Genomic DNA, 22,989 nt, shown 5'->3' on the forward strand with positions numbered 1-22,989 from the left:
TGTCCAACTTTTCATGACTTGTTAAGTTTGAGATAAACTGGTGATGGGGTGATGGGACCTGGACTCCTACAAGAAAGAGACCATGTCTTTGAAAGCAAACTAGTCCTTGAACATTCCCATACATTTCAGCAGCCCAGACTCTGGATCACCTAATTAGCTTACTTGATGTTTCTTTCACCATCATTCTTAGCCCATCCCAGACTACTTACTACTCCTTAATCCCATACAGATTCTTTCACTGTCCCTGTTGTATATAAGCATCAGTCTCACCCGCATTAAGTTGCAGGTTTACTAGGAACCCTGCCCACTTCTATTAGCCTTGCAATAAACTTTGCCTGCTGCTTGACTGGAAAATGGTTTAAATGCGTGAATTCATTCCAGGTGGATGCCACCCTGTACACTGACATTTTGGAGTTCCCAGCAGTCCCAAACTGTGTGACTGGAGATATCCAATTTTGAAATATCAAATAGATGATTATATGGAAATCATTGCCAAAAGTTCTGGAGTTTATAGTAAGAAAACTATGAATTTAGAATGTTCTGTCTGTCATGAATTATGGGAAGAAATCTATCTTTCTGTCAAGGCCTATAACAACGATGACATAACAGTGTTTTGGGACCTCCTTTACCCTGCCTTAAGTGGACCCTTTTTAATACCAACCATCAAGGATTGGTCAGGAAGGAGAGAGTCACTACTTTTCATTTGTAATTTGTTAAAGAGCTCTGACTTAGAATACTTAATATGAATTCCAGAACTTTTGGGAATGATTTCCATATAATTGCCTGCAATCCCTGCTAACTTGGGGGAGCTGAGGGTGACGGATCCCTTGAGTCTGAGAGTTCTAAACTGTATGCAACAGAGCTAAAGCTAATCAGGCGTCCTCACTAAATACAGAACCAATGCAGTGAGTCCCCAGGATTAGGGAGGTCACCAGGATGCCTAAAGAGAAGCAAACTAGTCCAGGTTGGAAACATCAGATTAAAGCTTTTGTGCTGATCCATATGATGAGGGCACAGTCTCTGGGAACCCCTTGAACTCTCCTTGAATCTTGCCACTCGACCTGGCCTTGGCCTGAGGCTATAACCATTAAGCCCAAATGCCTACCTTGCCCAGTCCTCTATTGTCCAGCTGTTTCCCACCCTTAATCCTGTTTCCCATCCTTAATCCTGATCAAAATATCTATACCCTAGCTCTGTTACCCTAGCCCTTCATGGTCTGTCATTTCCATATAGCCTTCAGCTATTTCCCCCACCCTGGAGTCTGACCTTGCCCTTAAGTCCCTCCCTAGACCCCTCTTCTGGTCACCCCAGACCACCCCTCAATCCCTCCCACAACCTTTGTGTATATAATCTCCATCTTGCCTCCATGAGGGTGGTCAGAACCAATCTAGCTCAGATGGGTCTGGCCCTTTTTCGTTACAGGCGTCGCAAGGGGTGGGATCTCTCGGGGCAGGCTTATTTGGCTAACTCTTAATAAACTTTATCCCTTCCCTTGGCTGAGAAGGCTTGAGTCGAATTCTTTCGGCAGGACCCGGCGTGTCGGTACTTTGGGGTGTCGAGCACCTCTCACCCCAAACCCTCATCACATAGGAGGGATTGGTTCTGTGAGTGGCTTCTGCACTTCTAGCCTCGGCAAGATAGGGAGACCCAGTCCAAAGAAAGAAAAGAAAAAAGGAACTAAACCAGCCAGCGCCATCCTTATGCTCTATTGCAAGGGTGGGGAACCTGCAGCCTTGAGGCCACACATGGCCTTCTAGGTCCTTGGGTGCAGCCTCTTGACTGAGTCCAAGTTTTACAGAACAAATCCTTTTATTAAGGGGGTTTGTTCTGTGAAATTTGGATTCAGCCAAAGGGCCACACTTGAGGATCTACAGGTCCCCACCCCTGTTTCCTGATTGCACTTGATAAGCACACATATTTTCTATTAGGAACTTAGGAGTTCTAGCCTATTCTCCTGGAGCTTACCATATTCTCTGAGTCTTCATCTAACTAGGAGCTATATGTATGCCATGTTGACTTACTACAAGGCCAGGCCTTGCTGCTGACCTGGCTTTCAGTGTGAGCCCTTCATCTTTCTATCTACTTCTATTTTGAATGGTTAGTTTTAACATCTTAGCTTTTCACATTTTGCACTTCAAATTTTATTAGATGTCCTTTTAGCTAAACCCATCTATGTTCTCTTTTGTTCTGTTAGCAAATGGATTTGACTGGCTCCTTAAGAATGGAATATATTCTATTTCACATGTGTACTTTTTCCAGCCAGAAATTAAAAAGGTAAGATTATGTACTCATTTTTGCAAGCAGCCTGGTAGCTATCATCCTTAACTTTTGTATTTGATTTGTGTTAGAAGTTTCTCTGCCTGACATTGCACAGGAAAATGCCTACTAATTTTCTGCCAGATTATCTTTTAGGCTACTAGGTAAAAGTGAATTACTCTCTGTAGTAGTCCAACTCAGCTTAGAAATAATAGTTTTTTGTCCTTCGTACTCAAAGATCAATGACATCGGGAAGGTAATGTCATGACTTGCAAGTGAATTGGATTTAAGTGAGGGAGGACTGTGCAAAGTCACCAGCCTGACTTTCTCCTCTGGAGCCGTCTGAGTCCGGTGGCAACATCAGGATGACTGGAGATGGCTTCAGATGTAGTGGGAGACTTTGCTTGACCTTTATAAGCTCAGGTCTTTTCCAGGTCTCAGTTTGTCTGAGGTAACACCCATTCAGTGGTTAAGGCTAGGTAAGAAATTAAGCAGTTCTTCCAGGAGCAGAGCTGGGGACTGTGGCACTGTGCCCCCGGTGGGAGTAGAAAGAGTGCATGACCCAGGGTCCGCCCAGAAAGCTGAGTTTGATGCTACCACCATGGGTGCCTATTTGGGGGTCTGTTCCCTGCTCAGCTGTGCATGCCCCTCCAGGCACAATTCCACCATCAGTCAACTTGCCTTCACCTTCTTACCATTCCTAGGAGTCCTGGTGGCCGGTATGATGCTCACCCCTGGAGTGGATAGCCAACTATACAAGCTGTCCTGGGTGTGTGAGGGAGATCCGTCCTCCTTGGGCATCCAGGGCCACATGAACTGTGAATCCTGCTGGGCCATCATGGAGTCTACCATATGTACTTTGCCCTGGCTCCTTTCTTCTTTCTGTTCACCCTGCTGATGATCTACATGAAGACCAGCAAGGACCCCTGAGCTGCCATCCAGAATGGGTTTTGGTTTTTTAAGTTCTTGGTTCTTCTGGGCATCACTGTGGGTGCCCTCTATAGCCCAGATGGCTCCTTCACCAATGACTGGTTCTACTTTGGGATGGTAGGCTCCTTTCTCCATCCCCATCCAGCTCATCTTGCTGATCAACTTTGCTCACTGTTGGAACCAGAGCTGGCAGTGGAAGGCTGAAGAATGAGACTCATGGTGCTGGTATGCAGGCCTCTTCTTCTTCACCTCCCTCTTCTATGGGATCACCCTTGCTGCCACAGCCCTCTGAATTGGTAATTAAGATGGGACTTTTTTTTTTTTAACTGTTTTCTCTTTTGGAACGCTAAAGTAATCAAATGCCTTTGATTAAGTCTTGCTAGGTGCAAAGTCCCAGGCTCACACTCTTTAGCTAACTAGGTGCAAAACCCCAGGCTCATACTGTTTAGCTAACTAGGTGCTAAGTCCCAGGCCCACACCCTTTTGCTGATTAGGTGTAAAGCCTTCAGGTCCTAAGAAGGGTATATAAACTCAGAGGTTAGCATTTTGTTTGGGGCTCTCACTCACTGGAAGAGTGTTGGTGTGGAGACTGGGTCACCACTGGAGGCCTCCCCCACCCCTCGCCCCCTGCCCCCCGCCCCGAAGAAAACCCATATGGTGGTGCTTCTTTTTTTTTGGGTAACTATGTATGTGATGTCTTGATCAGACAAAGCCTGTCTGTTGAATTGTGTTATTTGATCTGTTGATATTTTCTGTTTGTGATTTCTATTTGTATTTGCTCTGAAGTTCAGGGTGCTGGCTTTTCCCCCTGAACTAAGTAAATGATATAGGTATGTTTGATTAAAGTGAGATTTGATTAAAGTTAGATCGTTAACCCCTTAAAGTTGTTTTCCTTAGAAAAGCAGATCAAAGAACCTTTGTTAGCAGCTCTTCTGCATGCTGGTGTTATTGGTCTTACACAGCCACGGTAGCTGCTAGCAACATTGTTGTTACACCCTCATGTACACCTATTATACCCAGTCCAGGGCCTGTTACAAATGCAAGATCTTCATTAACATCAACCTCTTCTTCTGTATTTGTGTCTCCATTATGGCCGTTCTACCCAAGGTCCAAGAAGCCCAGCCAAACTCAGGCCTGCTCCAGATTTCAGTCATCAGTGCCTATACCATGTTTATCACCTGGTTAGCTCTGACCAACATCTCTGACCAGAAATGCAACCCCACACTTCCAGTAATTACCAACACAGCCAGCTTGGATTCTTCCAACATCTATACTACACTGTGGTGGGATACACCCAGCATGGTTGGCTTAATCGTCTTCATCCTCTGCACCATCTTCATCAGTGTCCACTCTTCTGACAACAAGCAGGTGAACAGCCTGATGCAGACAGAGGACTGATGCTGATGCTGAATGGCCAGCAGTAGGCAGTTGAGGGCCAGGCCTATGACAATGAGTAGGATAGAGTCTCCTACAGCTACTCCTTCTTCTACTTCTGCCTCTTCATCACCTCCCTCTACATCATGATAACACTCACCAACTGGTATAGATCAGATGATGTCACCAGGAAGATGGTCAGCACCTGGACTGCCATCAGAGTGAAGCTCTGTGCCACATAGGCGGGGCTGTTCCTCTACCTATGGACTCTAGTTGCTCCACTTCTCCTGCTCAACAGAGACTTCACCTGAGACCAGTCCAGGTCCCCAGCACCACCACTGCCTGACCAAAGATGCCTTATTGCCAAGGGACAGATGATATCAGTCCCTATTTGGATCTGGCTCCTACAATCCTCCCCTGCCCCTCCCCCCCCCAGACCTTCTGTGATAGAACTACTCATCTTCCCCTTCTCCTCACTCTTCCCTAAGCCCAGTGTGGAAGGACATAGGCAGGGAAAGTATCCTGAAGGCCTGAGGCCATTGGACTGGATGACTTCTAGGTACCCTTTCATCTGTAACCCTCTGTGGATGAGCCTGTGAGCATCCCTATCTATGATTGAGGTTGGAACTTGGTTCCTTTCTTCTTGGTGCCTTTGGGGCTTGGATAGGACTTGGAGGAACCAGAGTGTGGGTTATGGAGCCCTGCTACTTGTTTGGACCTGATGAGGTCAGGGAACCATATGTTTTCAGTGGTGCTTGAGAGCCCAAAATACCAACATGCTGGGTCCTGCTCAAATGAATTTGACTCAAGTCTTCTCAGCCAAAGAGAAAAAACAAAGTTTACTACAGATTCGCTGTAATGGGTAGTCTTAAGAAATGTCACCATTTGTGATGCTTGGGCCAGATTCAATCTCAGGTAGATTGAATCCGAGCACTTTCATGGAGGCAAGATGAAACTTATATACAGAAAGATTGTGGGAGGGATCTAGGGTGGTCCTGGGATGGTGGGAGGAGGGATTTAGGGAGGGTCTTGAGGAGGAGTCTCAGGAGGAGATTGATGGGACTGGAGTGAGGTCAGACTCCAGGAACCAAGAGAATGGGATTAAGGGTGGAAAGTAGTTGAAGGCTACCTGGAGATAACAGACAATGTCGGGCTAGGCTAGTTTAAGGGTGACAGATTTGGGCATAGACACTTGATAAGGTCAAGGGTGGAAACTAGCCAGACAATGGAGGGCTAGGCTAGGTTAAGAGTAACCTAGGGGTTTAGGCCTAGCCATAATGAAAGGCTTATGGCCTCAGGCAAATGTCTCATCTGGTAGGAGGATTCAAGGAGAGTTAAAGGGGGCTTCCACAGTCTAAACCCCAGCAGAGCCACACACAACTGTTCCTCTTGTTACCTCCTGCTTTCTTCTCCTCCTACCCCCTGAAAAACTCTAATCCCTCCCCCCCCATCCCTCAATTCCGGAACTTTCAACTCTCCTCTAGTATGGGTCTACTACCTCAGAGTGGGGACAGCACAGGACAAGCTTAAGTCTTCATTACCCAGCAGGGAGGTTCAGGGAGGCCATAGTGCTGGGAGGAGAGGTTTCCAGCATCATGGCCAGGAATATTCTCCACTGCACGTTCCTCCCTCTTCACCATTCCTGGGCTCTGTGTCTTTTAGAAACCCTTCCATTTTTAAATTTTTAAAAACAACACAATAATAAACATCCAGTGGGTTTGCCTTCCTTAACTCACTGCCTCTGCCCATTTCAAGAAAAAAGAAAAAGAAATGAGGCAAAGAATGGCCTCTTTTACCTAGACCAAAAAAACCAAACAAACCAAAAATCAATCTGGGAGGGGAAGACCCTCAGGGTTTCTGGCCAAAACAGAAACAATTTGCTATTTACATTCACTCTGAGGCATCAGAACCCAAACTGACCAAGTGAGGCTTGGGAATAACCCAAATGCCCATGAAAGTACTCAGGATCATAATTTATCATCTCTTTTTAGAACATAATGCATCAAAATCACAATATCCTGCTCTTTTCTGACAAGTTAATGAGGCTTGAAAAAGAAAGTCAAATGTAATTTTCCAGCTCAAATCCTTTCACCTAGGGAGATGATGCTTTGTCTTCAGTTATTTACCTTTTATGTGCTGCATAACTGAAAGAAAGTTTTTTCTTTGAATGACTTCATTTTCTGTAGAACTCTCCTTTGTATTTATTTCAATATTTTCCTTGCACCTTCCGGTATTGTAAAACTAAATCTCTTGAGTATGAAGAGTAGAAACTTCACAGAGTTTAACAATTAATTAATTGGTCGGTGGCATCATTGATCTAATGTGTACAAAGCACTGGACTAAGCCCTGAGAGAAGGTCCATGGGAAATACAAAATTTGTTCCTTGTCCTTAAGGAACTAAATACTGAATTGGGAAACTGCATATACACAAGTGAAATATTTTTAGAACAACTAACAATTAATTTTTTTTCTTAAGATATATCCATTGCTTTAGTGGTGAATGGGATGGATAATTGTGAAGAGTTCACAGGGTAAAATACAGGGGTTACACTCTTCTCATATTTCTGAAATAGGGAATGTCTGAGGAAGTAGGAGAGGCTTGGGATTTGGCCTTGTGGTGACTCTGGAAGGTCAGGGCCTGGAGCTGTGGGCATGCCCTTCCCCTTCTCTTAGATGTTAGCACCAAATAGGAAGATAATGGACTACCTGTGAGTATTTGTTTTCTGCTCCAGGAAGGTCTCTTCTCCACCCCCCCCCCCACCCCCCCCCCCCACCCCCGCCATTTCTTCTTCTAGACTTTCAGATGCTACCCCCAGCAGTTGAGTTCCAGATAGGGAAAACCTGAACAGACTGGATCAACCTTGATCTTCTGTCTAGTTTTTGCACCTAGACTGTAAGCCTGCCTCCCAGCCAATGGTGAGAAAGGATAGAGGTGGGTGGGAATCTTTTCATTAAGAGTATAAATTAAGGCAGTGTTCCCTTGAGGTGTGCCCAGATCTTGCAAGGTTTGTAAAATAAGTTCACTTTGCTTCTCCTAAAGGTGTCTCTGCTATTATTTGAAAATTCTGTCCCATGCAGTGGTAACTTATTCAGAACATAGTGGTACAGAATGATAAGAACAAGAAAGATTCCTTTGAACATTTTTACCAATGACATGGATGGTTATTGATGAAAATGAAATAACATATGTAAAGCACTTTATAAACCTTAGACTGCTACATAAAGGCTAGATTAAAAAATTGGTGTGTGGGGGGGCAGCTAGGTGGCACAGTGAGTAGAGCACCATCCCTGGAGTCAGGAGGACCTGAGTTCAAATGCGATCTCAGACACTTGACACATGTACTAGCTGTGTGACCTTGGGCAAGTCACTTAACCCCAATTGCCCTGCCCCGCCCCCAATTTTTTTTTTCTTCTATTTTTAAAAAGTAGATGACACAATTGTCAGGATTTGTGTAGGGAAAGCTAATATCCTGGGTGGCAAAATCCGGACCCAAAAACATCTCAACAGATTGAAATAATGAAAATTAAAGAAAATTAAATTTAAAAGGGATAAATACAAAGCCATGAACTTAAAATTTTTAAAAATCACCTGCACAAGCACAGGATGGGAGAGACATGGAAAATTTGATCAGGCAGTCATTCAGGAAGTATTTATTAAGCACTTTCTGTGGGTCAGACATTGTGCTAGTCACTGTGGATAAAAGAAAGGCAAAAACACTGTCTTTGCCTTCAAGGAACTCACATTCTAATGGAAGTAGGAAAACAACATACAAATAACTATTTACATACTATTATCTATATGCACACATATATTGTGTACGTTTTACAAGATAGTATGTATTATATATAGTATATGCTGTGTGTGTGTGTGTGTGTGTGTGTGTGTGTGTGTGTATGTATTATGAATAGAGTGTTATCTCAGAGAAAACGGACTGGGGAGGTCAAAGGGGAAACTTGGAAGGAAACTTCTGAAGCATGCAAGATTTTTTCCATGAAGAAAAGACTTGGGAGATTTGATGTACTACAGACTCGACAATAAAAACTGTGATATGGCAGCACGCTCTCCCCAAACTAATGTGGTTTTAATTCAATTCAATGGCCATTTGTTGAATATCTGCTATGTACAAGACACTGTGGTTGACAATGGGGATACCAATATCTCTGACTCCATGGAGTTTACAGTCTAAAAGGAGAGATGAGATATACCCACAAATAAAACAAATTTTAAAATGATTAACTGTGGAGAGGATTCTGGGAAGATGGTGGAGTAGGTCAGAAAATGCCAAGCTCTCAAGATTTTCCCCCACAAAAGAGTTAAAATAGCACCTTAGGGCGAACAGAGTGTGGGTGGAGACAAAGAAAAATAGGAGCACAACCAGGGTCTTCCTCAGACAGTCTGAGAAGATCTGAAGAAAAACCCCAGGACCAGGTTTGGTCTCAGCAAGGAGTAAACACCTCCAGGCTAGGTTCTGTTTTAACAACAAGCTGGGAAGCCACTTAAACAACTAGCAGCAAGCCCCCGGGTTAGTTGGTTTGAGAGGCTGCCTCGGCCCCAGCCACTGGAACTTTTCACCCCAGGATAGTGAAGGGAGTCATGTGTTTGAGCCCAGGAAGATTGTGGGAACTTCTGCTGATGAGGAACACCAGACCCAGCTGTGCTGCACAGAGTGGTGGGGGCGAGAAGGAACCAACACATGCCCAGTGAGTGCATAAGCAGTGGGCCTGAAAGCCCCTGGCTGTGGGCACTTACAGAAGGTTGGAGGTTTGGCTTTGGTTCCAGGCTAGAGGAGAGAACTGAAGATCTGGGGCAAGAAGTTCCCATACCCCAGGGTTAGAGGTGATTACAAAAGTCAAATTATTACCACAAAAAAAAAAATGCACAGGCAAAGGAGAAAGAATCAAACCATAGAAACCTATTATAGGAATAGAGGTGACCAGGGTTCATCTTCAGAGGAGGATATTGAAGTAAAGAAACCCCCAAAGAGCAACGTCAAATGGTCACTTGCCCAAAAAGAATTTACAGAAGATCTTAAAAAAAGACTTTAAAAATCAAATGACAGAGATGGAGAAAAACAAAAATAATCCAAGAAGGTTATGAAAGGAAAGTCAACCAATTAGAAAAGGAGATCCAGAATCTCAAGGAGGAAAATGACACCTTGAAAATTAGAATTGGGTAAAGTGAAGCCAGTGAAATCATAAGAGATAGAGAAATAATTAAACAAAACATGAATAAGAGAAAATAGAGGAGAAAGTGAAACATCTTATAAGAAAAAACAACAGATTTGGAGAATAAAGAAGAGAAAATATAAAAATAATTGGAGTAACAAAGTTATGATCAAAAAAAGAATTTTGATACAATAATACAAGAAATAATTAAAGAAAATTGTCCTGAAGCATTAGAACAAGGCAGGGAAGTAGAAATAGAAAAAATCCATTGCACACTACTTAAAAAGATCCTATGAGGAAAACTCAGGAATATCATAGTCAAATTCCGGAACCCCCAGCTCAAGGATAAAATATTAAAAGCATTAAGATTAAAACAATTTAAATATGATGGCGCCACAATTAGAATTACACAAGACTTAGCAGCAAAGACATTGAAGGACCGCAGGTCTTGGAACACAATATATCAAAGAGCAAAAGACCTGGGGCTCTGGCCAAAAATATCATACCCTTCAAATTTCAGTATTATCTTGAATGAAAAAAAATGGACATTTGACAAACTCTCAGACTTTCAAGACTTTGTTCAAAAAAATCCTCAACTTAATAGAAGATTTGACATACAAGAACTGAGAGAAACATAAGGTACATACCAAAGACTGACTATAAGGGATTCATAAGAACAGACTGCTTACCTTTTATATAGCATAAAATATAAAATGTATGTCTAACATTCTTATTAATAATTGTCAAGCTCATAAGAAAGAGGGGGATAAACCTGACTATGATATGAATTTAAGAAGTAAAACCATTTAGAAACAGCTAAAAACAGGAACTATTTTATACAAAAGAGGTGCAAGAAGAAAAAAGGATACAGAGGATTTAGATGGGAGAGGAGGGCTGGTAGTTCTGGTAACCTACTTTCATCCGGAATGGGTTTAAGAGGGAACAAACATATATATTTAGAAGAGTATAAAAGTCTTCTAAATTTAGAAGAAATAAAATGGTAGGGATATAGTGGTGGGGGAGAGGACAAGGGAGGAATTAGGACAAGGGAGGGATTTTTAGAGGGGAGAATGAGGGAATAGGTAAAGGGCGTTTAGATCAATGGGAGTGGGAGGATAAGGGAAGGATCCTTGGAGGGGGGAAAGCAAGTAATAGGGTAGGGTTGTTGGTAGAGGAGGGGGGTAGGTAAGTAATAGGAGGGTGATGTAATGAATATAAGTAAAGTAGAGGAGGCAGGAGGGATAGGAAACAAGAGATATGTACAAACAAAAACAAATATCAGGGGTAGAGTATGTTTGGGAAAGTATATGTCTATATATGCATGTATATATGTATAAGTGTATGTATACATCTGTATGTGTATGTATATATTGAGAAACATATCTAAACTATATTGTAGTCTTCTGGGGGGCAAGGGGGAGGGAAAAAAAAGTTAAAAAGTGCACAGCAGAGATCAAAAAACACAAGGAAGCAAAGAAAAGATGGACAATTCTCAACACAAGGTGTATTATTTATCATACAGGCTTTCTTGAAATGAAAATTTATTGTTATATATTTTGAATCCTCTCCCATGTTCTGCTATGCACATGACATGCTTTTTCTTTCTTACTTTGTATTTAAATTTCAATATTTAAGTTAACAATATGTTTTTGTTTCTTTTCTCTATTATGTATTTGTGTTCTGGTAAAATTTAAAAACAGAAAGGGAAAAAGAATAAAATTATAAAATGCACAGGAATAGTCAAACAGTGGCATGAGAGATTCAAGGATGGAGAGGCCACTTTTAGCCAGGGAAGACACCATGGAAGAACTGGTACCTGAGGAAGGTCCTGAAGGAGAAGGGTGAAGAGGTAAGATGGAGAGAGTCTTAACCAGATGTGGGGGAGAGCATGTAAAGGCAGGAGAGGACAGGATAAGAATAGCAAATAGCAAATACACCAGTTTTGCAGGAGTATACTGTCCACAAAAGGGACTGCTGTTCAAAGGGGAAATAAAGGAGGGGCTTAGGAAACACATCTCCAGCTTGGAAGAAAAGAGAAGCATGATATAGCGGTGATAGGAAATCTCAATCTTCTGAAATTCCCTTCTGAAAACAAAGAAGCTTTTCAAATTTCTTGGCTTACCTTAATGTTAATTTTATCCTTCAAAAAAATGGATGAACCAATATGGGGCAACTGATGATTACAGATGAGAATTCTGGAGGGGAAGGGACAACTCTATCACAAAATTTGTGATAGAAGACAGAAAAGCCAAGTTTAGTCTAATAGGTGCCTAAAATTTTTGGAGAGCTGTTTTTGAAGGGTTCAAAGAAAGGATAGCTGGAGTCTCCTAGACCAAAGTTCTCCAGAAGAAATCTGCCCAGAGAAGTTCTCAGTAGGGAAGAGAAACAAAAATAGAATTCCAGTGAAGAATGAAAGGAGAAATTGTTTAAGGAGACCAATTGTAGATGTCCTAGAAACTCATCAACTAACTTTGGTTTTTAAAAGATACACAGAAGATGGAAGTAAGAGCAGTAAAATGAAGGTAAATATAAAAGTAGTACAGTGATGTAATAATAATGTCAGAAGGGCTTAAGTTCCAAATGAGTTGGGGTTAGCAAGGAGTGTAAAGGTGATGAAAAGGTGTTTGGTTTTTTAAGCTATTTTGAGGGAGGGAAGGAAAGAAGAAGGGAGAGCGTACTACTTGGTTGGATGACAAAGATAATGGAAAATGGAGAGAAAGCAGAACTAGTAAATTGTATTTTCTCCTGTTTTCTCTGACAAAGAGAATAATCTTTAGACTAAAAAGAAAAGAACAAAATAGCTAATAAAGAGTTGAAATCTCCACACAAATGGAGCAGTAATAAGAGCTCTTAAGTGCCCTTCATAGGTTCATGTCACCTGGCACAAAAAAACTATATCACAAGATAGTGAAAGAGATAACGAAAATAATTACTGAGCTGCTTCCAGTAATCTTTGAGAGATATTGGAGAATGGGCTCCATTAAAAAAAAAAAAAAGAGGAAGAGGACAGGTAGACTGTGTAAACTATAGGCCAGTGAGTTTGCCTTCAATTCTTGACAAAATGCTAAAATGTATTATTAATGGGTCCCCAGGGATAGCAGAGGATGAGATGGAGAGATAGTGTCATGGGGGCAACAAAGCTAGGCTTAGACAGACTTCAGGAGAATAGAAGGGCTTGGCGGGCTATGGTCTGTGGGGTCACGAAGAGTCAGACGTGACTAAATGACTGAACAACAACAAAAGTTATTAATGAGAAGGTTAGTGAACATTTAGAAATCACTGTTAGCCAGCATAGCTTCCTCAAAAACAAGTCTTATCAAACTAATCCCATTGCCTTTTCTGACAGGATAATTAAACTGATAGCTTGGGGAAATGTAGCTATGATTTACCTAGATTTTATCAAAGCATCAGAATAATGTTGTTCGTACTATTCTTATGGAAAATAAAAGGGAGATGAGAGGTAGAAAATAGTAGATTAAGCATTGGCTAGATGGATGGATCCAAAAAGTAATCATTAATGGTCCTATGTCAGTTATAAAGGTCATGAGTGGAGTAAACCAAAGATCTGTATTTGGTTCAGTGGTGTTTAACACTTCTGTAAATAACTTGGTTGAATGCTGTAGCCAGAATGGCCTTTGTTTTCTTTGAATGACTCAGTTTACCTCATTGAGCTTCCCTGGACGCTGGGGCTTGCTCTTCCGGGGCAGGACCAGAACTTCCTGTGTGATGAGTCATGGGGCTGGCTGAGGGGAGGTGTTAGCTCCAGAACCTGGTCTACCCTAGGGGGAGGAGCCAACTCAGGAACCAATCGGCCCTGGTCATTTGGGCGGAGCTTGATGATGTCAAAAACCCTATAAGAGGGGAGAGGACAGCTTGAAGATTCTCTCTTTCCTTTTCCGGTTGGAGCCAGCGACAGTTACGACAGTTACGTCAGTTACAGCGACCGTTACATCGTCAGTTTCAGTTGCAGCTTCAGTTACAGACACAGACACAGCTGAGGCAGGAGCTGCCAGTAGCAGAGCTGATCTACGGGAGGAAGCTGAACAAAGACTTCAGTCCAGTGGGTAATCTTATTACCATAAAAGGGGGAAACATGATTTTGCTTTACGCAATCATGTTTCTCTGTAGCCTCCTGGTTACTCTTTCAAGGCGTACTTATTGGGCCTGGAAGATTATGATCAACATATCAAAATGGGGCTTCTGGTTCATGGGTTGGTTACTGTGGAGCCTAAATAAATGTTTTGATTCTTCTGCCTTCTACTTTGAGAGTTTCTTCTATCCGGCGATTCCGAACCTTTCAGACATGTTTATGATCCTCTTTGAGATTATAAACTCGGCACTCCTGATACATTTGGCGTCACGAACAGGATCGCTAGGTATAAGATCTCTATTTAGAAGCAGAACAATTTCAGAGGAAGAGATGAATATCCCAGGATGGGAGGATCCATTTTATTCCTCCCTAGCAAAAGAATTGGCTAAAAAAGCTGGACCCTGTGAAAACTGGGAACCAAGGCTACGGAGAGGAGATCCTAGGGATTTGGAAAAGTGTTTACGAGAAGTTGGGATTCAGTCAGGGGCATCACTATCTAGGCAAAGCTGGATAGTGTTATCAGCCTACCGGCTAGTATACGAAAGATTGAGATTAAGTGAAAGACATGGGGGCACTCCTACCCCACAGGAAGAAGAGGAATCTCAGATAGCAGGAGACCAAACTGACTCAAATGAGAACTTTTCTATTAATGTGGCTAAGAGCAACAGGAGACCAAAAAAGCCCAGAGTGCATTTCAACCCAGCCCAGAAAGAGCCTGACTGCCTGCTTCGTCCTAGCCATGGTGGCAGAGGAAGTGAGTGGGGAGAGAATGAGACAATGTTAGGGGCTGAGGCACAAAACACTACTGGGGTTCAGGATGTGCCTCACACAGAGAATAGGAGATGGTTAAATGATCAGACAAGGGCTCGACCCATACAAAGGAGGAAGACAGAAACCCGAGGTGAAGATTCAGTTACAAGGGAAATTCAGGAAGATTTCTCACCGCAAGAGGTCACAGATATTTTGAGTAGATTCAGCCAAAGAATAGGAGAACCATTGATATCTTGGATGGTAAGACTCAGTGATCAAGGGGCCGGTGGAATATCAGTAGATGGGACAGACTGCATGAGATTCATAGGTATCAGCCATGATCCTCTAGTTCAACAAGCTTTTAGGGAACATCATCAGCAAGGAGATGGTGATAGCAGGACTACTCTGTTGGCATTAGCCGCTGTGGGATGCAATAAGAGATATGCTACTGATTCTATGTGGCCCACTGAGCACAGACCCTGGTATTCACTTAGAGATTGTATCATGAGACTAAAGGAGGAGGTAATGAAGACTGCCATTATGACAGGAACTGCAGACAAATATTACAATGATTCAATGGAACTGCCTCATAGGAATTTAATAATTAGGACAGCTCCCCCTGCTTATAAACAACTAATTTTGAATTTATTACTTGGAGAAGTAGGGAGCCGTCTTACAACAGTGATAAATAAGATTTTACAGTTATATGACTTAGGTGACTGGGGAAGGGATAGATCTCCTCAAGAGAGAAGGGTGAATAACCAGCAAACTTGGCGCCAAAGGAGAGTAACAAGGAAAGAAATGTTTACTGCTTTATTGAGAGCAGGAGTAGGTTTTGAAATGATAGATGGAATTCCAACCAATGAATTATATAGAATGTACAGAGATAAAGGCCTTGATAACAGGAGAGATAGGGAAATCAGAACTGCTCCTGCAAATGCTACAGATGTTGAACCTTCATACCCAAGTGAATCACATGAAAGGGAATACTAGGGAACAGGCCAGGCCCCAGCCCAAATTAAGGAAATACACAGGCTGGATTGTAGACCTCACATTAACTTGACCATATATTGGAAAAATGGGTCAAGTACGGTAACTGAGGCATTAATAGATACTGGGGCCGAGGCCACCCTTATTTATGGAAATCCAGACAAGTTCAGCCATGGAACTCCTATTACCATTACAGGACTAGGAGGGACTGAAATATCAGCCAGACAAGTTAAATTGATGATGAAAATTGGACAGTTGCCCAAGAAAGAATATAGTGTGGTTATTGTGCCTATTCCTGAATACATCATTGGAATAGACATTTTGAAGGGTATGACCTTAAATTTACCTGAAGGGAAATACCAATTTGCTGTGAGGAAAATAGGCATTAATGCAGTCTTAGTGGGGAAAATCAAGATGGATCCAATCACTTTGCCCGAACCTTCTGAAGTAATTACTTTGAGGCAATATCGTGTGCCAGGTGGGCAAGATGAAATTGCCAACACTATAAGAGAATGTGTTGAGGCAGGAGTGTTAGTCCCTACAACTACTCAATGGAACAACCCTGTCTGGCCAGTCCGAAAGTCAGATGGAACATGGAGGATGACAGTAGATTATAGACAGCTGAACAAAGTGACTCCTCCCTTGTATGCTGCTGTCCCAGACACGGTTACTTTAATAGAGAGAATACAAAAACGTGAAGGGACTTGGTATGCAGTTATTGATTTGGCCAATGCCTTCTTTACAATCCCAATAGACCCCAAGCAATGGAATCAGTTTGCTTTTACTTGGCAAGGCCGACAGTATACATTTACACGCCTGCCGCAAGGATATATTCATAGCCCAACTATTTGCCACAGGATTGTAGCTGAACATTTGGATGAATTAAAGTTACCTGGTGTACAGTTTACACATTACATAGATGACATCATGATACAGGGAAAGAATATAAAGGAGGTGGAGGAGAGTTTAGCATTATTAATTGACCATATGAAAAGCAAAGGATGGGAAATCAACCCCGCAAAGGTTCAAGGGCCAGCTCAAACTGTAAAATTCTTGGGGATACAGTGGAATAGAGGACTGCGAGAAATTCTCCCACAAGCTCGACAAAAAATCCAGGATTTTCCCACCCCTACCAATAAGAAAGAGGCCCAAAAGTTCATAGGGCTGTTTGGTTATTGGAGACACCACATCCCACATTTGGGACAGATTTTAAAACCCTTGTATAAAGTCACCAGAAAGAAATATGAATTTGACTGGGGACTTGAACAAAGTAGAGCTTTTGAGGAAGCAAAGGCTGCTATTCAATTAGCTCTAGACTTATGGCCTATGCAAAATGGGCCAGTGGAGTTACAAGTGACTGTACAAGATGACTATGCAAATTGGAGTCTGTGGCAAAAACAACAAAGCCGAAGTGTACCTTTAGGCTTTTGGTCAAGGAAACTGCCCTCATCTGGAGTGCAATATACACCTTTTGAGAAGCAGCTGTTAGCTGCATATTGGGCTTTAGTAGAAACTGAGCAACTAACTCTGGGTCATGAAGTGGTATTAAGGCCTGGAATTCCAATTATGACTTGGGTAATGAGTACCCCAGCTTCTCACAGAATTGGACATGCACAAGAGGCAAGCATAATCAAATGGAAGTGGTATATCCAGAATAGGTCCAGAGCAGGCAAAAATGGAGTTTCTGCTCTACATGAATCTGTGGCGAACATTGATACTGAGAGCAATGAAAAGCCCCTTGAATCTAAGCAACAGATGGTACCATCCTTAGTGAAATGGAATAATGGATATGACGGACTAAATGAAGAACAGAAGAAACATGCTTGATTTACTGATGGGACAGCAAAATATTTAGGACAGAAGAGACATTGGAAAGCAGTAGCCTATAACCCCTGTACAAGGAGAACTCTGGAAAGTTCTGGGATAGGTGGAAGTAGCCAATATGCTGAACTGATGGCAGTGCATCAGGCCATCAGAGCAGAGAAAGGAGGACAGTGTCATATATTTACTGACTCGTGGGCGGTAGCTAATGGATTAGCTACGTGGATGCCTATATGGAGGAATCAGAATTGGGAGATTCATGGCAACAAGTTTGGGGTAAAGAGTTATGGGAAAATATATGGGACATGTCTTTGGTTACAGATCTGTCAGTTTTTCATGTTGATGCTCATGCAACCCTGACCACACCAGAACGTGAGTACAATGCACATGCGGATCGACTAGCAAAGATTGCTACTGAATGTATTGTCCCTACTCCGACTCCAACTGATGACCCAGCCTTAGCAAGATGGGTCCACCAGACTGCTGGCCATTTAGGGGTCCAGGCCACCCATCGATGGGCACAGGATCGAGGTATCAGTATTTCTCATGCGTTGTTAAAACAAATAACAGAGGAGTGTTGTATATGCCAATTAGAAAAAGAACGAACTCTTCCTAGGATAGTTACTGGAGAAATAGCAAGGGGAAAAGTTCCAGCCCAAATTTGGCAGATAGATTATATTGGCCCACTACCTCAGGATAAAGGATGTAAATATGTATGTACGTGTGTTGACACCTATTCAGGTGTACTAGTGGCTTGTCCTTATAAAGACGCAACTCAGAAAAACACCTGTAAAACTCTAGATATTGTAAGTTTATATTATGGAACCCCAATGCAGATTCAAAGTGACAATGGGTCACATTTCAAGGGCAAAGAAGTGAAAAGATATTGTGTGTTGAATAATATAGAATGGATATATCATATTCCATATTACCCACAAGCATCTGGGCTAATTGAAAGAATGAATGGATTGTTGAAAGAACAGCTGAGAAAATTAAGCTCAAATAATTCATATCGACATTGGAAGGATAATTTGTCTATTGCCTTACGTAATTTGAATAATAGGCCCTTAGGGGGGAGTACACCTCTAGCCAGAATGATGACCCCAAATCTGCAGATCAGAGAACAGCAAACATGTGAGATCCAAAACATTGAATTTTGGACTGTGAGGGAAGATGTCCCACTACCAAGTCCAGGAACACCTGGTTCAGCAGGATATGATTTACATTGTATAGAGAATTTTAGGTTAAATAGAAAAGAGATAAGAAAAACCCCTACTGGAGTATGTATGAGAATCCCCAAGAATCATCTTGGACGGATATTACCTAAACCAGGATTAGCGGCTCAAGGAATACATGTATTGGCTGGAGTGATAGATTCTAATTATCAAAAAGAAATTGTTGTGACACTCCAGAATATGGGTAAAAAACCTGTACAATTTTGTAGAAATGATAGGATGGTTCAAGTCATTATTATCCCCTGTGAAAAAATACCCTTTGTGAAAACTGACCCTCCTCCCAAAATAACTACTAGAGGGGCAAAAGGGTCTTGCTCCATTGATAGAATAAAGTCAGGAGCTAAGGTATGGGTAAAACGGAAGCCAGATGATATTCCAAAGGCTGCAGAAGTTATAGCCCATGGGAAGGACAACACTGTAACAGTTGTTTATTCAGGGGAAAATAATTACCAAATCGTACCCCTGAACCATATATTTTACCGTGAATAGGTTATAATAATAGATTCACAGACTATTCTTTTTGTCCTTTGTTTTGGCTAACCTTGTTGCTAGTTTTGTTTCCTTCAGGCTTAAGCACCCTGCACTTTCCGGTGACTGCCTAAGCATGTAGCATTCTTGGAATTCCTGCCAGCTCGTTAAAGAAATGACCTCTGGAATGGGACTTTTTGGGGGCAGGGCCATCTCTACATCCAATTTCAGCATGAAGAAGCTATGGAAAATGAGACCTTCACCCCTCACCCCAAGATTTTGAGCCCCAATCGTTCAAGGGGGGTGGAAATGATGATAGTGTTCTGTTTACTTATTTTGTGTTATCCTTGCTGTGTTGTTTTATTGTTATGATATTATTGATCCTATGTAATGGATACAAGGATTTAGGGGTGGACATTTGAATTATTAATAATTATTTTGGGGATGATTGATTGAAGAGATTATTTTGCTGGGATCTAGGGGTGGATCGCATTTGAATCGTTAACCAATGTTTGGGAATGTCACTGAATGATATGTTTTGCTTTATTGTGAATGATATGTTTTAGTTTCCTTTGTAATTGAATCACAATGTATGTTCTAGGATACATGGCTGATTAGATTATGTATCCTATAACAAGGGGTGGAGTGTAGCCAGAATGGCCTTTGTTTTCTTTGAATGACTCAGTTTACCTCATTGAGCTTCCCTGGACGCTGGGGCTTGCTCTTCCGGGGCAGGACCAGAACTTCCTGTGTGATGAGTCATGGGGCTGGCTGAGGGGAGGTGTTAGCTCCAGAACCTGGTCTACCCTAGGGGGAGGAGCCAACTCAGGAACCAATCGGCCCTGGTCATTTGGGCGGAGCTTGATGATGTCAAAAACCCTATAAGAGGGGAGAGGACAGCTTGAAGATTCTCTCTTTCCTTTTCCGGTTGGAGCCAGCGACAGTTACGACAGTTACGTCAGTTACAGCGACCGTTACATCGTCAGTTTCAGTTGCAGCTTCAGTTACAGACACAGACACAGCTGAGGCAGGAGCTGCCAGTAGCAGAGCTGATCTACGGGAGGAAGCTGAACAAAGACTTCAGTCCAGTGGGTAATCTTATTACCATAAAAGGGGGAAACATGATTTTGCTTTACGCAATCATGTTTCTCTGTAGCCTCCTGGTTACTCTTTCAAGGCGTACTTATTGGGCCTGGAAGATTATGATCAACATATCAAAATGGGGCTTCTGGTTCATGGGTTGGTTACTGTGGAGCCTAAATAAATGTTTTGATTCTTCTGCCTTCTACTTTGAGAGTTTCTTCTATCCGGCGATTCCGAACCTTTCAGACATGTTTATGATCCTCTTTGAGATTATAAACTCGGCACTCCTGATACAAATGCAGAAATGGAATTTACAGATGCCACAAAGTTAGGAGGAATAACTAATGCTCTGAATGACAGTCAAGTTCTAAGGAGATCTCCACAGGCTAGAACTTTGAGCCAAATCTTCAATTCTTTGATAGATCTGGAACCTTGTTAATGTGGGTACTTCTTTCAGTGATACAGATTTTAACCCATCCAATGCCTTCTCATCCTATGTGTCTTTTGTCCATGTCCTGTTAACCCTCTACAGGGACACCCAGTGTGCTAGGGGAATTCCTCTTGTTCTTCTGACGTTGTATGGATACCCATGGAACACAAAGGCTATCAACCGTTTACTTCTTACTCTTGCCACATTATGGGCCCACCTTCTTTTCTGGCTATCCATTACTTTGATGCTATCCCTTACCTTGCTTCCTTGCACAATTGTTCACTAGTAACGTGTTTCAAACCACAGAAACAGGAACCTACTGCAAGGCTTTGATCACCATCTTTTGGTGATGTCATCACCCTGCCTTCTACCATGTACCTCTTCATTGCCTTTGAGTGATCTGTAATTTTACTCTTTGGAGACCGTGGTATTCTGTGACTTGGAGTCCTACAGCATTGCTTGAACATTATTGGTGTTAAAAAAGATAAACCTCTGATTCATAGGGATACTTAGGGTAATTTAAAGCACTGTGTAATTTCCCAAAGGAAATCCAACCCAGTTTTCTCCTATTCAATTCTGGGCCCAAAGCATTGTTCATATGTAGTGTCTATCTAAGTTATATGTCTGATTGATCAATTCTACAGGTTGTCCATCTAAGTGAATATCACAGGTTGGGACAATAGACATTCTTCATACCTTTCCTTCTAGTACGGATAGTTAGGTCAAACTCCTTTGACTAATTATGGTTCTGATTTAGGAGGCTCTGCACTGTTGCAGCACTTGTTATCATTTGCAAACGAGCATCTAGAGGATTTATGGCTATGAGGAGTTCTTCCATTTGCATTCTACACTAGACACTTTTAGGAAGTGTTCATCTCCCTTTTATACCTTATTTATAATAATCAGGTGGTAACTACTCAAATTTATGTCTGTTGTTACAGCTCTCAAGAGATCTTATATAATTTTGATATATACATGAGAGACACAGTGTTGAAAAAAAAGTCTTTAAAGCAACTTTTTGCTCTGCCAAATGGAGTGCTTTTTTAATAGTTGAACACAGTGGGATCCTGGCTTCTCTAAACCTTTCGGTCAATTGTGTGACTATAAAGATAGGGCCAGTTCTTGTTTGTAAAATCCTGCTTGTTCCCTGCTTATGACTTCATCGTGGATACTCTAGATGTGTGTATAGGTTATACTCACAATTTTGTAGAGATAAGAAAGTAGGCATTTGAGTTATCAGTAATTGATATGCTGTCACTTTTTTTTTTTAACAAAAGGCTTGAGATTCTTTTCTAAGCCAAATCTCATAAGATAAAATTTGGGGACAAATGTAAAAATTTTATGTGGGTTCAAAAAATCAACTTTATAAGGTACAATAAGGGATAGGTTTGGCTAGACCAAAGTTTATGTGAAAAAGATATAGAGCATGGTAAGCCAAGAAGATAACAGGATCTTGGGCTTTATTAAGAGAGGCCTAGAGCCCAGAATGAGGAGGTAAAATAGTCTTGATCCCTCGGGTCTTACCACATTTGAGATAAAATGTTCACTTCAGGGTGTCACATTTCAAAAAGAACATTGATAAGCCAGAACATTCCCAGCATAGAGTAACCAATATGGCAGTGGACCTGGAGATTATCTTGTATGATAATAAGGAGTCAAGGGGGTGGTTAGCCTGGATAAAGAAAGACTTACTACAGACACAGTATCTGTCTTCAAGTAGCTGAAGGCTATCGTGCAAAAGAGGGATTCTAGTTCCACTTAGTCCCTAAGGCAAAGTGGTGGTTGGAAGTGGGAGAGGTAGATTTTGACTTGATAGAAGACATTATCTTAAAAAACATTTTTTTGAGCTCTTTAAGAGTGAATTGAGTTGCCTTGGATAATGTAGGGTTCCCTATCACTAGAGAAAAGACTGGATGACCAGTTGGGTTTGTTCTAGAGGGAATTATCGTTCAAGTATAGCTCACTCCCAACTGTGAGATTCACTGGATTCTAAGAATAGTACAAGATGAAATTGTTGTTATTGTTCAGTCCTTTCAGACTCTTCATGACCCTATTTGGGGTTTTCTTGGCAAAGATACTGGAGTGGTTTGCCATTTCCTTCTTCAGCACATTTTACAGATGAGGAAACTGAGGCAAACAGGGTTAAGTGATTTGCCCAGGGTCACATAGCTAGTAAGTGTCTGCAGCCAAATTTGAATTCACAAAGATGAGATTCTTGACCCTCGGTCCGGCACTCTATCCACTGTGAAACCTAGCTGCCTTTGAGATAATACTACAAAGGCAGGTTGTAACTAGATTTTAGAATACCTTAAGTCCTAAACTATGGAGTTTGAGTTTTATGCTTTAGGCAGTAAGATGTGACTCAAATTTTTGAGCAGGAGAGTAACACAGATGTC

The 22,989-nt window shown here is 41.8% G+C and overlaps 1 pseudogene; it reads left to right on the forward strand.

Annotated features, from left to right (window-relative positions):
• The first annotated feature begins 2,962 nt into the window (after positions 1-2,962).
• LOC118830131 lies at positions 2,963-4,871 on the forward strand (annotated as a pseudogene).
• The last annotated feature ends 18,118 nt before the right edge of the window (positions 4,872-22,989 follow it).

The sequence above is a fragment of the Trichosurus vulpecula genome, chromosome 8 (genome assembly GCF_011100635.1).
Source record: "Trichosurus vulpecula isolate mTriVul1 chromosome 8, mTriVul1.pri, whole genome shotgun sequence".
NCBI lineage: Eukaryota > Metazoa > Chordata > Mammalia > Diprotodontia > Phalangeridae > Trichosurus > Trichosurus vulpecula.